A 9,492-nucleotide genomic window follows, 5' to 3' on the forward strand; every position below is an offset into this window, starting at 1 on the left:
AAAAACTTAGGTTTGGTCTTTCATAGTTTGCCAGATTCCTGGAGGTTTTAGGTTAGGATCTTTTTAGGTTTAACATTTTCTTTGAATGATATAACAATTTCTTTTATGGTATCTTCTCTACCTGAAACTCTTTCTTTCACCTCTTGTATTCTGTTGGCTGTACTTATGTTCATAGTTCTTTTTGGCTTACCTATCTTTTCTATCTCCAGAATCACTTCGGTTTGTGTTTTCTTTGTTTCTATTTCCATTTTTATGTCCTGAACAATTTTATTCATTTCTGCATAGTTTTATTGTATTTTGTCTTTATTTAAGGAATTTATTCATTTCCTTTTTAAATGCTTCTATCATTTTCATAATAATGGATTTAAGATCATTTTCTTGTGTTTCATCTGTATTAGGATGTCCGTGGCATGCTTGGTAGGATAGCTGGGCCCTGGTGGTATAATATTGCGTGGGCTGGTGTTGATACTATTCTTATGATGGTCTCCAGCCATGTATTGTGTTATTATATTATTGAGTATTGCGATTATTATAGGTTCAAAAGTGCCTATTTCTGATTTCCTTTTAGTTGTAGGGATGATTTTTGGATGATTTCTCCCTTGTTTCTTTTTCTGCTCAGTTCGGTGACCTGAGAACCCTGGTGTTCTGGTGATCAGTAAGTATTCAGGTCTAGTATGGTGTCTCTATTGGGGTTTCTGTATCCTGTAGTGTGTGTGTGTGTGTGTGTGTGTGTGTGTGTGTGTGGTATGGTTTTGTGTGCTATAGTTACCTCTGAAGTTCCTATTAGCAGCCTGGCCTGGCCTTGGGTCTCTGATGCCTGTGTGGCCTCCAGCAAAGCAGACAGGTTTGTGGAACAGGAAATGGGGCACAGAATATGGGCTGTGGTTTACTCCTATTGAGTGTGATTTGTGGGGAGGTGGCATGCAAGTACTTGGGGCAAAGTTTCTTACTTGGTGTCTCTAGTGCCTGCTGGCCTCCAGAAAAGCAGGCAGATTTGTGGACAGAAAATGGAGCTCATGGAATGGAGTGGAGTTTACTGATATTGAGTTTGCTTTCAAGGATGTTGGCAGGCAAGAGCTTGGGCAGGGGGCTCTTACCTAGTGTTACATATTCTTATTTTTAATAAAATAAATTAAATAAAGGAGATAGAGTCATATAGGTGAAACCTCTTTACACATTTGAAAGAAATATCATTTTATTATACTTATAACATGTAAAATTAATTAATTTTAACTACATTGTTTTCAAAAAATGAGATTGTCAAAAATGACCATAATCCTGAACCATGGAGGTATCAATGATTACCTAAATTTCACCAAAAAAATATAAAGACTTTTCAAAGTTTGCCTCTCTTTTCTTTTAAAATAATTTACTATAATAATCTTGGAATTTAATTGTTTTATTTCAGTTTATTCGACCTTGGGATTGTGTATATTCTCTCAGCCTCTTGACAGTTTTCTAACCTAGAAATGGAAGTCAGCATTAAAAATGCAATTATTAGCAACATAGCATGATTCCAACCCAGAGTCTGTGGAAGTTGATGAGCACACACTTTGGCAATCAAATATCCCTTACTGGCAATTCCTGTCTTCCCTCGTGTTCTCTAGTACTTTGTCATTGTCTTACCTAAATACCTTGCCCTGTTCCATCTTTTATTTCACTAGGTTTGATTTCAAACCCTATTCCCATCATAACAAGTCTCAAAGAATGTCTCCAACTCCCATTTCACTCTATCTCGAGCAAAATTTCTTCAACATCTTTGAAAACCCCTAAAACACATTGTGTTTTCAAGTCGATATATTTCTTATCAGTGCATTTCTATACAGATATGTGTGCCACATGATATAAGTAAAATGCTTTCTGTATATTTTTTTTTATTTTCTTCTGGAGACCACTATTAGCTAAACAATATAACACACAATTACAATGTGTGAATGCTGGCCTCTGTCATCATTTGGAAAGGCCAGAAGGGTGTATTCATTTTTTTGTTATTTTGGTAATATGAAGGCCATGAAAATTAAACTCAGCTGCAGGAGGAGGCAGGGCATGGTAATTAATACTCAGTTTTGCCAGTCAGTTTTGGTATGTTGGCTCCAAATTAATCCAGGATGTTTTACAACCCTTAATTGCTCTTTGCAAAATATGATCATGCACATTTGGCCATATATTACTAGAGATATTGTTTCCAAAAAAACTTTTATTAGTCTCTGAGTGTTAAATGGCTTGGAATACTACAAAAGGAGGAATAAGTGATAACTAAGGGGAAAAAGAACACAAATTTCAATGACAATAGGCAGACTTTGTACCAAGATATATTAGAGGAGTGTACATACAAAGACAGGGCATGGTAACTTGTATGAGAAAGATTTGGATGATTTTCAGGATTTTGCAGGTTATAGATACAGATTGGGAGGGACAAAAGGGAGTTTGCTCTTGGCAATGGTTTTTAGAAGAGATTTTGTGTTGTGACATATTTTATTTCTGTTCTTATTTGTTTCATCTCATGAAATGAAGCCTCCTCCTTTATAAAATTAAATGACTCCCCTGTGGCCTTCTCTGTGCCAGTATGTAATATGCCAACTCTCTGGGAAAAACTAATAGCATCCTTTTGTAAAATATTAAATAATTTTGAGGGCTTTAAATAGTTTTGTTTCTGTGTTTGTGGTTTTTGGCTGACTAAGAAGAAAATAAAGATTGATTGATATGTGATAGACGAACAGTAATTAGAAAAATTTTAACAATAGTCTGTAAAAACAAGAACAAAGAATCTTCTATAAGTGTTTTTGATTGGTAAAACATGAAATAATCTACTATACATGAAAGAATTTGCTCTGCTATAAGAACAATTACTTGCCTCATAAAATCAGACTTGCTTAATAAAGTTAGTGCATTTCAGCTTCTTCTGTCCTGGTAATAATGAATAGCATAAGAATGATAAATGATCATGAAATTGAAAGCAGATTGGCTTGAATTTTGAATCATGTCAGGATCAAATAGCAAAGATATACATTTGAAGGGTTAATGCTAAGTGTTACAGAGTAACATTGTTGCGATATTAATACTCACCCAGACATAATCAGGATTTACCTTGTAGGTTCACACAGAATAGGATGTATTTATCCTAAAAACACACAAATAAACAAAAAGCAAACTATCGAAAACAACAGGAAAAACCAAAGGAACAAAAAGTCTGCCAATTCAACAGGAACCAGTCAGTTGTTCTTGGCTGACTATCCATGTATCTCAAAAACCCTGAACTATCAAATTTGTCTCAATCAATATTTCCTAATGATTTTAGCAGGACTCACTTTCTATTATGTCAAGGAAAATTTAATTTTATATATACACGACCTTTACAAAGTGACATGAGGTAGTGTCAAAAGGTCACTTTTAGCTTTAGATTGCTGTGACCCCATTCTGGCTGAGACTGCCTTGCTGATTTTACATAGCTTAAAAGTCAGTAGGCTCCCAAACTTACTCTTAATGCTTTCTTCATTATTTTTTTAAAATCAGGTATTGGGCAGCACAATTTTCTTAAAATTACTATTGTTCAGAGTAAGTATCTGGATAATTCTGGAAGTTGTTTTTTTTTTTTTTTAAAAGCATAGTATGTCAGACATTATTCTTTCAAATCAAAATAATTCCACATTATGTTCATATGAAGTTATGGAACATAACTATTGGAAAATAAATATAAATATATAGATCAGCATTAAAATGTCATGACAAAAAATAAAGAAGTATAAAAGACAACTGCTAATAGGGCTGAGGATGCTATTTTTTGTGGATGATTGACAGCTTTCCCTGGGAAGATATATTTAAAAAGAATCCTACTGAAGCAGACAGAGTTTGAAAACCAAACATTTCATATAACTGGGAGAGTAATGCACACCAATCCTGAGGTAAGAACATATAACAGTTGTTTAAGGATAAGACTGCTAAGCTGAGCAGTGGTGGCTCAGGCCTTTAATCCCAGCACTTGGGAGGCAGAGGCAGGCAGATTTCTGAGTTTGAGGCCATCCTGGTCTACAAAGTGAGTTCCTGGACAGCCAGGGCTACACAGAGAATCCCTGTCTTGAAAAAACAAAACAAAACAAAACAAAACAAAACAAAACAAAACAAGACTGCTAATCTCCCAAGTAATCCAGGAAACTTTTAGAAGTAAAAGCAAGTAATGATGTAGCAGGGTGTTATATAGTGATAAGGTATTAACATTTTACTCTAAATATATTAGGAAAGTTAGATTGATTTTTAATATAGGAACTAGTTGATCTTATTTATGTATTGTAAGAATTACTCAGACATCTTTAGGTCACACAAATTGTAAGAGAAATATATGACAATATCACAAATCTCTTGCAACATTCTTAGAAAAATGAGAAAACATTTGAATGAAGAAGTTAGAATTGGTAATGGGGAGCCATGAATAGATTCCAAACATATTTTCAATGTAAAATTAATAATGTTTGGTAATGGATCAGATGAAGGTTGTGGAAAGGACAGAAGGAGTTAACAGAAGTGTTTATCTGTTAAAGTAGGATTAGCAATTAATCAGTCAAAAACAAATACATTTTGGATTAGAAGAAGGTCAATATTAACTTATTAAACTTTACAGGTTGATATCTAATGTAAAAAAGGTAGGACAGTTGTAGGAAATTCACTTTTCAGCAAATGAATGGAAATTGAATTTGTATGCCGAAATGGAAATAAGTGCAGAAACAATGAACAAAATAAGAGAAGACATATGTAAGTAGATGTTGAGATGCTCTATTTAATACAGACATGGGCAATACGATAAGTCCAGTAAAACTTGATACAGAGGTTGGGACAAGCGTAGTAGAAGAATAAGTACAAGATCTTAAATGCTAACTAAGGAACACAGCCCTTATAGTACTGAACTAATTCCACCTAGACTTGGTGACAAACTAACTACTGGGTAGTAACTGTAGGAATTTCAAAGTAGGGATAAATGAAAGTTTCTAAAGAGTAGTTTGTCACCTCAGGGATTAAAATACTCCTTGGTATGGGGCCAAGAGAATAGACCAAAAGATCTTCCAACTGCTGACATAAACAATTCTTTCCAGGAAACTTCTGTAAGGAAAACCATAAGATGTCACAGACAGTAGTAAGGGAGTGAGGCAAGAGTGCCTCAATGGGTTCATGAAATTCAACTATTCGACGGGGATGTGAAGAACAGCATTTAGAAAATACTGTTCTGTTCTCAGTTCTAGCATCTTTCCCTGGTTATTGTGTTTGCAGTTCTTTTTTTTGTTTATTTTTGTACTTTTGTTGTTGTTGTTTTCTAATTGTGACCCATCCAGCTTGAATATATCCTATCTTCTGACATCCCATGTCTCAGGCATCTTCTGACATTGAGTTGGACCTCAAGAGTCCACTGAACCTCCTGCCAACCAGAAGAATATGTTTCATGTCCTATAAATGTGTCATCCTTCCACCTGCAAATAGGCCAGTTTGGAGTCTCAAATTGACTAGGTTGGCATCAGATGAGCTCATAATTCTGTACAACCACTTTACGCTCAGCACACTTGGATTTACTACAGCTCAGCCATGGGTAGCACTTGCTATATAACTTCACCACATGTACCTCTTTGAGTTTTGATTTACTAGAAAGTGGATGGATGTTGACTACAATGCAAACAAATGTTCTCCTCCCAAAAAATTGAGCATAATGACTGCACTTTCCCTTCTCACACATGAACTCTCGCTCTTTCAAACTTTAGTACCACTTCTGAGACAATTAAGATAATTCGGCCATTTAAGGACTAACAGCCACAGCAGTCTTAGAACTACTGTTTTGCACTAAAATGCACTAAAAAGGTGTTATTGCTTATTGGAATTTTAATGCTTCTTTATCGGACAAGAGAGAGTGTTGGAGTTTGTATTTCTTCTTAAGAAATACTGAAAAGCAAGAATAAAGAAAGGAAGTTTATTAAAATTCACCTCAAAATAGTTTTGCGAATATCTTTCTGGTGCTTTGGAAACCCTGTTCAGATTTGGACAGAAACCTTGATGTCAGCATAGGAACAATTTTAAAAGGAGAAGTACATTACATATAAGATAAAGGAAGGGTCTCTACTGTTTCCACTTTGCAGAGATAAGAAATCAATTGGAACATTCCTCAGTGTTTGTGAAGCCTTTAAAACAGTTTTCCATCAATCATCAATCAGAAAGCCCTTTAATGCTGTAGTCATTATCCTAGAAACTAATTATGTCCTGTACTTTGGGAACACTAGGAGGAGCACTACTCCTATGCTATGAATGATGGGAGAAATGCTCAGACTTTCAAGGAGTTTCATGTTCAGAAAAGCATGTTGACAAAGGCTTCTGATGACCAGTATCACTACTGGAAGGAGACATGAAAGGATGTCCAAAAATAGTGGAATAATTAGACAGAGCCATTCTATGGCTCAGTGAAGGTCTTTTGCTTTTTACTCTAATCCCCCAAATCTTTCAAAGAGTCTGAAGTATTTTAGATTGGCTTTGAAATATTTAAATGAAAGATGTTTACCTAGTATATTTTAGAAAAGCATCACAAACATCTGAAGGCTCCAAATACAGAACACCTCAGGTCCGAAGTATTATAGATAAGGGATGTTTACTCTCTCCCAACTTTTCATAGCTTAACTGAGAATGCTCTCTAAGTTTGTTTCTCTTAATTAGTAAGGTAGAGTCAAGGACATAATGATCAAAAATATAGGGACTGGAATCTGCACTATTTAAAATGCTTCATGTGTCTTGGCTAATATTCTCAACAACATAGGTGTTCATTTTAGCTGCATTTTATAGGTTATGAAAAAGTTTATAGTATACCTAGGGTCTCTAAATGAGTAGGGGCACAGGCTATGCTTTGTGCCAGGTCAGAAGTAACTCGGGAGTACATTCTTCTAAATTAATTCCCACTGGGGTCCTCAGAGGTAGTTGCAGAATGGGTATGGGTAAATGTCCAGGCCTAACTGTGTGAGTTGAAAATTGCAAAATTCACCACCGATGGAGAGGAAGCCTGGGGACTCAGTATCCCTGTCCTTGAAATTTGGGGCCTTCATGCCTCTGTTGTAAATGTGTCCTCATTCCTGGAGGGAAGTCTATGTTCATGTATCCTCAGACAAAAGTTGGCCAAGCAATACAGTGACAAATAGGAGTTTCATAATCTAGATAGAAAAAGAAAGAGCAGCGTGGCAATCACCTATGATGTGAAGCTGAAATGCCAAATCCAGGTTGGAAGAATTGCTTGTGCTCAAACCATGTGAACTCTTCTCATCGACTGTGTGTAGCCCTTGCTAAAATTGCTGTCCTTATTCCTTGTGTCTGCCCTTTGGCTCTGTGACTGTATTGGAAACCTTCTCTCTTATTTCAGCATCAGTAGCCATGTCAACCCTGGAGCAGCCTCCAATCTACTCTTCTCACTTTCTCTGACTTTATCTGAAAAAGCTGTCACTTGCAAAACTTTTACAAAGCCACTTTCCTCCTCCAATCAACAAAAGGAAACCCCATTCTTTTTCTTTGATATAGTGTCATCCTTTTCTGTCTGCTTTATATTTACAAATGTCCAGGTAGTTAAGGACATCATTTGTTTGGCACTTTGAAGTTGCATTTCCCAGATATATTTTTTCTCCATTATTTTCTTTTCCTTCTCTTTCACCTCTTTTCTCCCTACCCTCTCTTTTTCTTATTATTCCTCCCTACTTTACTCCCATTGTTCCTTCCTCTCTTTATAATGAAGAGGTATTTTGCTACTAACATGCCATTGAGAGTTAAATGGTCCCTAGAACACAGTATTACTGGCTTACCCCTTGTAAGTAGTATTATCATTCTATTCTCATGACCTGAGTACAATAGAGTGTATCTAATTCTATTGGGACTGGTTTTGCTTCTGAATGGATGCATTCGTTGTAGATCTTGTTTATTACTCCCCCAATTCTCTGGAATGTGAGTCTGAAGTAGGCTCAGTTGTGACCACTGAGGCTGGAGTGGGGCGGGGGTGGGGGGAAGTGTTATAATTCAACTTGTTAAACAGAGGCATTAAAGCCTCCTTCACAATACTGCTGTGACAAGGGCATATTGAATATGCACTGGACCAAAGTTAGTGTTCCTAAGCAGTGACAAAAAACTGTCCAGACTTCATTAGAAGCCAGGCTTAGGAGGTTACCTGTCAGCACTCTGAAGTCTGAGACAAACCTTGAGTTCCTGCCTAACTTGGGCTCCATAGCAAGAACTACTCTCAAATAAACAAATTAAATAAGTTAGTTGGTAACAAACTTGATATAATAGGTCTTCAAAACTTGACCTCCACTAGCAAATTACTTAATCATCTCTCGGCCTGGAACTCCAGCCACCAACTTGCAGGTAACAGGACAGAGAAAAATATTAAGATATAGCACTCTTTACTGCCTTGAAAGCAATCTGATAGAAGTCAATCATATCTGGCACTCAGTGTATGTCCACCCACAATGTAGACCAGGTTAATATCCAGTTTCCTATTAATAAAGTACTAAGCTACAGTTTGAGATTCATATTACTGAGGAAAGAGAATCTGCAATATGTAACTCTGTAACTATGTAACTATGTCCATTGTTTAACTCTTCAGGTTGAAAGCCTGAATCTTTACCAAGTTCTATTCTTGGCCTTTTCCTTTTAAGTTTAGAGAAGATAGAGGCTATGCAAAAGTTATGATGAGGATGATGTTTTATTGCCTCAGTTTAGCATGTTTTGTGGGTGCCTGCTTATCAGGAAGAGTAAGTGAATTATGAGCTAAAAGATAAATTACATAGAGAATGGGAGATATACAAAAATGAATCTTAGAAGAACTAAGAGAGTTTATAGCCAACACTAGTGAATAGAAGCAGAGGAGCCTGACAGAGGGTGAGGGTTTGTTTTTTTATGAAAAGAGAATTTTTATTGGATATTTTCTTATTTACATTTCAAATGTTATCCGCTTTCCTGGTTTCCCCTCCGAAAATCCTCTACCCTCCCCCTACTCACTCACCCTGCTCACCAAACCATTCACTCCTTGTTCATGGCCCTGGCATTCCCCTACATTGGGGAATCCAGCCTTCACAGGACAAAGGGCCTCTTCTCCCATTGATGCCCAACAATGCCATCCTCTGCTACATATGCAGCTGGAGCCATGGGTCCCTCCATGTGTACTCCTAGGATGGTAGTTTAGTCCTTGGGAGCTCTGGGGAGATCTGGTGGGTTGATATTGTTATTCTTCCTATGGGGGGTTTTGACAGAACATGCTTTTTTTTTTTTGAGAGAGAGAGAGAGAGAGAGAGAATAGACAGATCCATTTTGTTCCTTAGCTAACCTAGTCACAGACCTCATTCAGTATCACTAATGAGAAGAATCAAAAATCATGATTAGCTGCACATATAATGAGAATTGGTGTGTTGAAGTCTCCCACTATTATTGTATGAGGTGCAATGTGTGCTTTGAGATTTACTAAAGTTTCTTTAATGAATGTGGCTGCCTTTG

The 9,492-nt window shown here is 36.6% G+C and overlaps 1 protein-coding gene across 5 annotated transcripts in view; it reads left to right on the forward strand.

Annotated features, from left to right (window-relative positions):
* Window positions 1-9,492, forward strand: part of Lrrc4c (leucine rich repeat containing 4C) — a 1,249,590-nt gene that overhangs the window by 210,576 nt on the left and 1,029,522 nt on the right. The window contains exon 1 of one of the 5 annotated variants that reach the window (XM_029473969.1): window positions 617-655. The exons of the other annotated variants lie outside the window; for them this stretch is intronic. The gene's annotated coding sequence lies outside the window, so the exon portion shown is untranslated. Of the gene's footprint in view, window positions 1-616; window positions 656-9,492 lie in introns of those variants that run through there. 5 annotated transcript variants of the gene reach the window in all.

This window comes from Mus caroli, chromosome 2 (assembly GCF_900094665.2).
Source record: "Mus caroli chromosome 2, CAROLI_EIJ_v1.1, whole genome shotgun sequence".
Taxonomy (NCBI): Eukaryota; Metazoa; Chordata; class Mammalia; order Rodentia; family Muridae; genus Mus; species Mus caroli.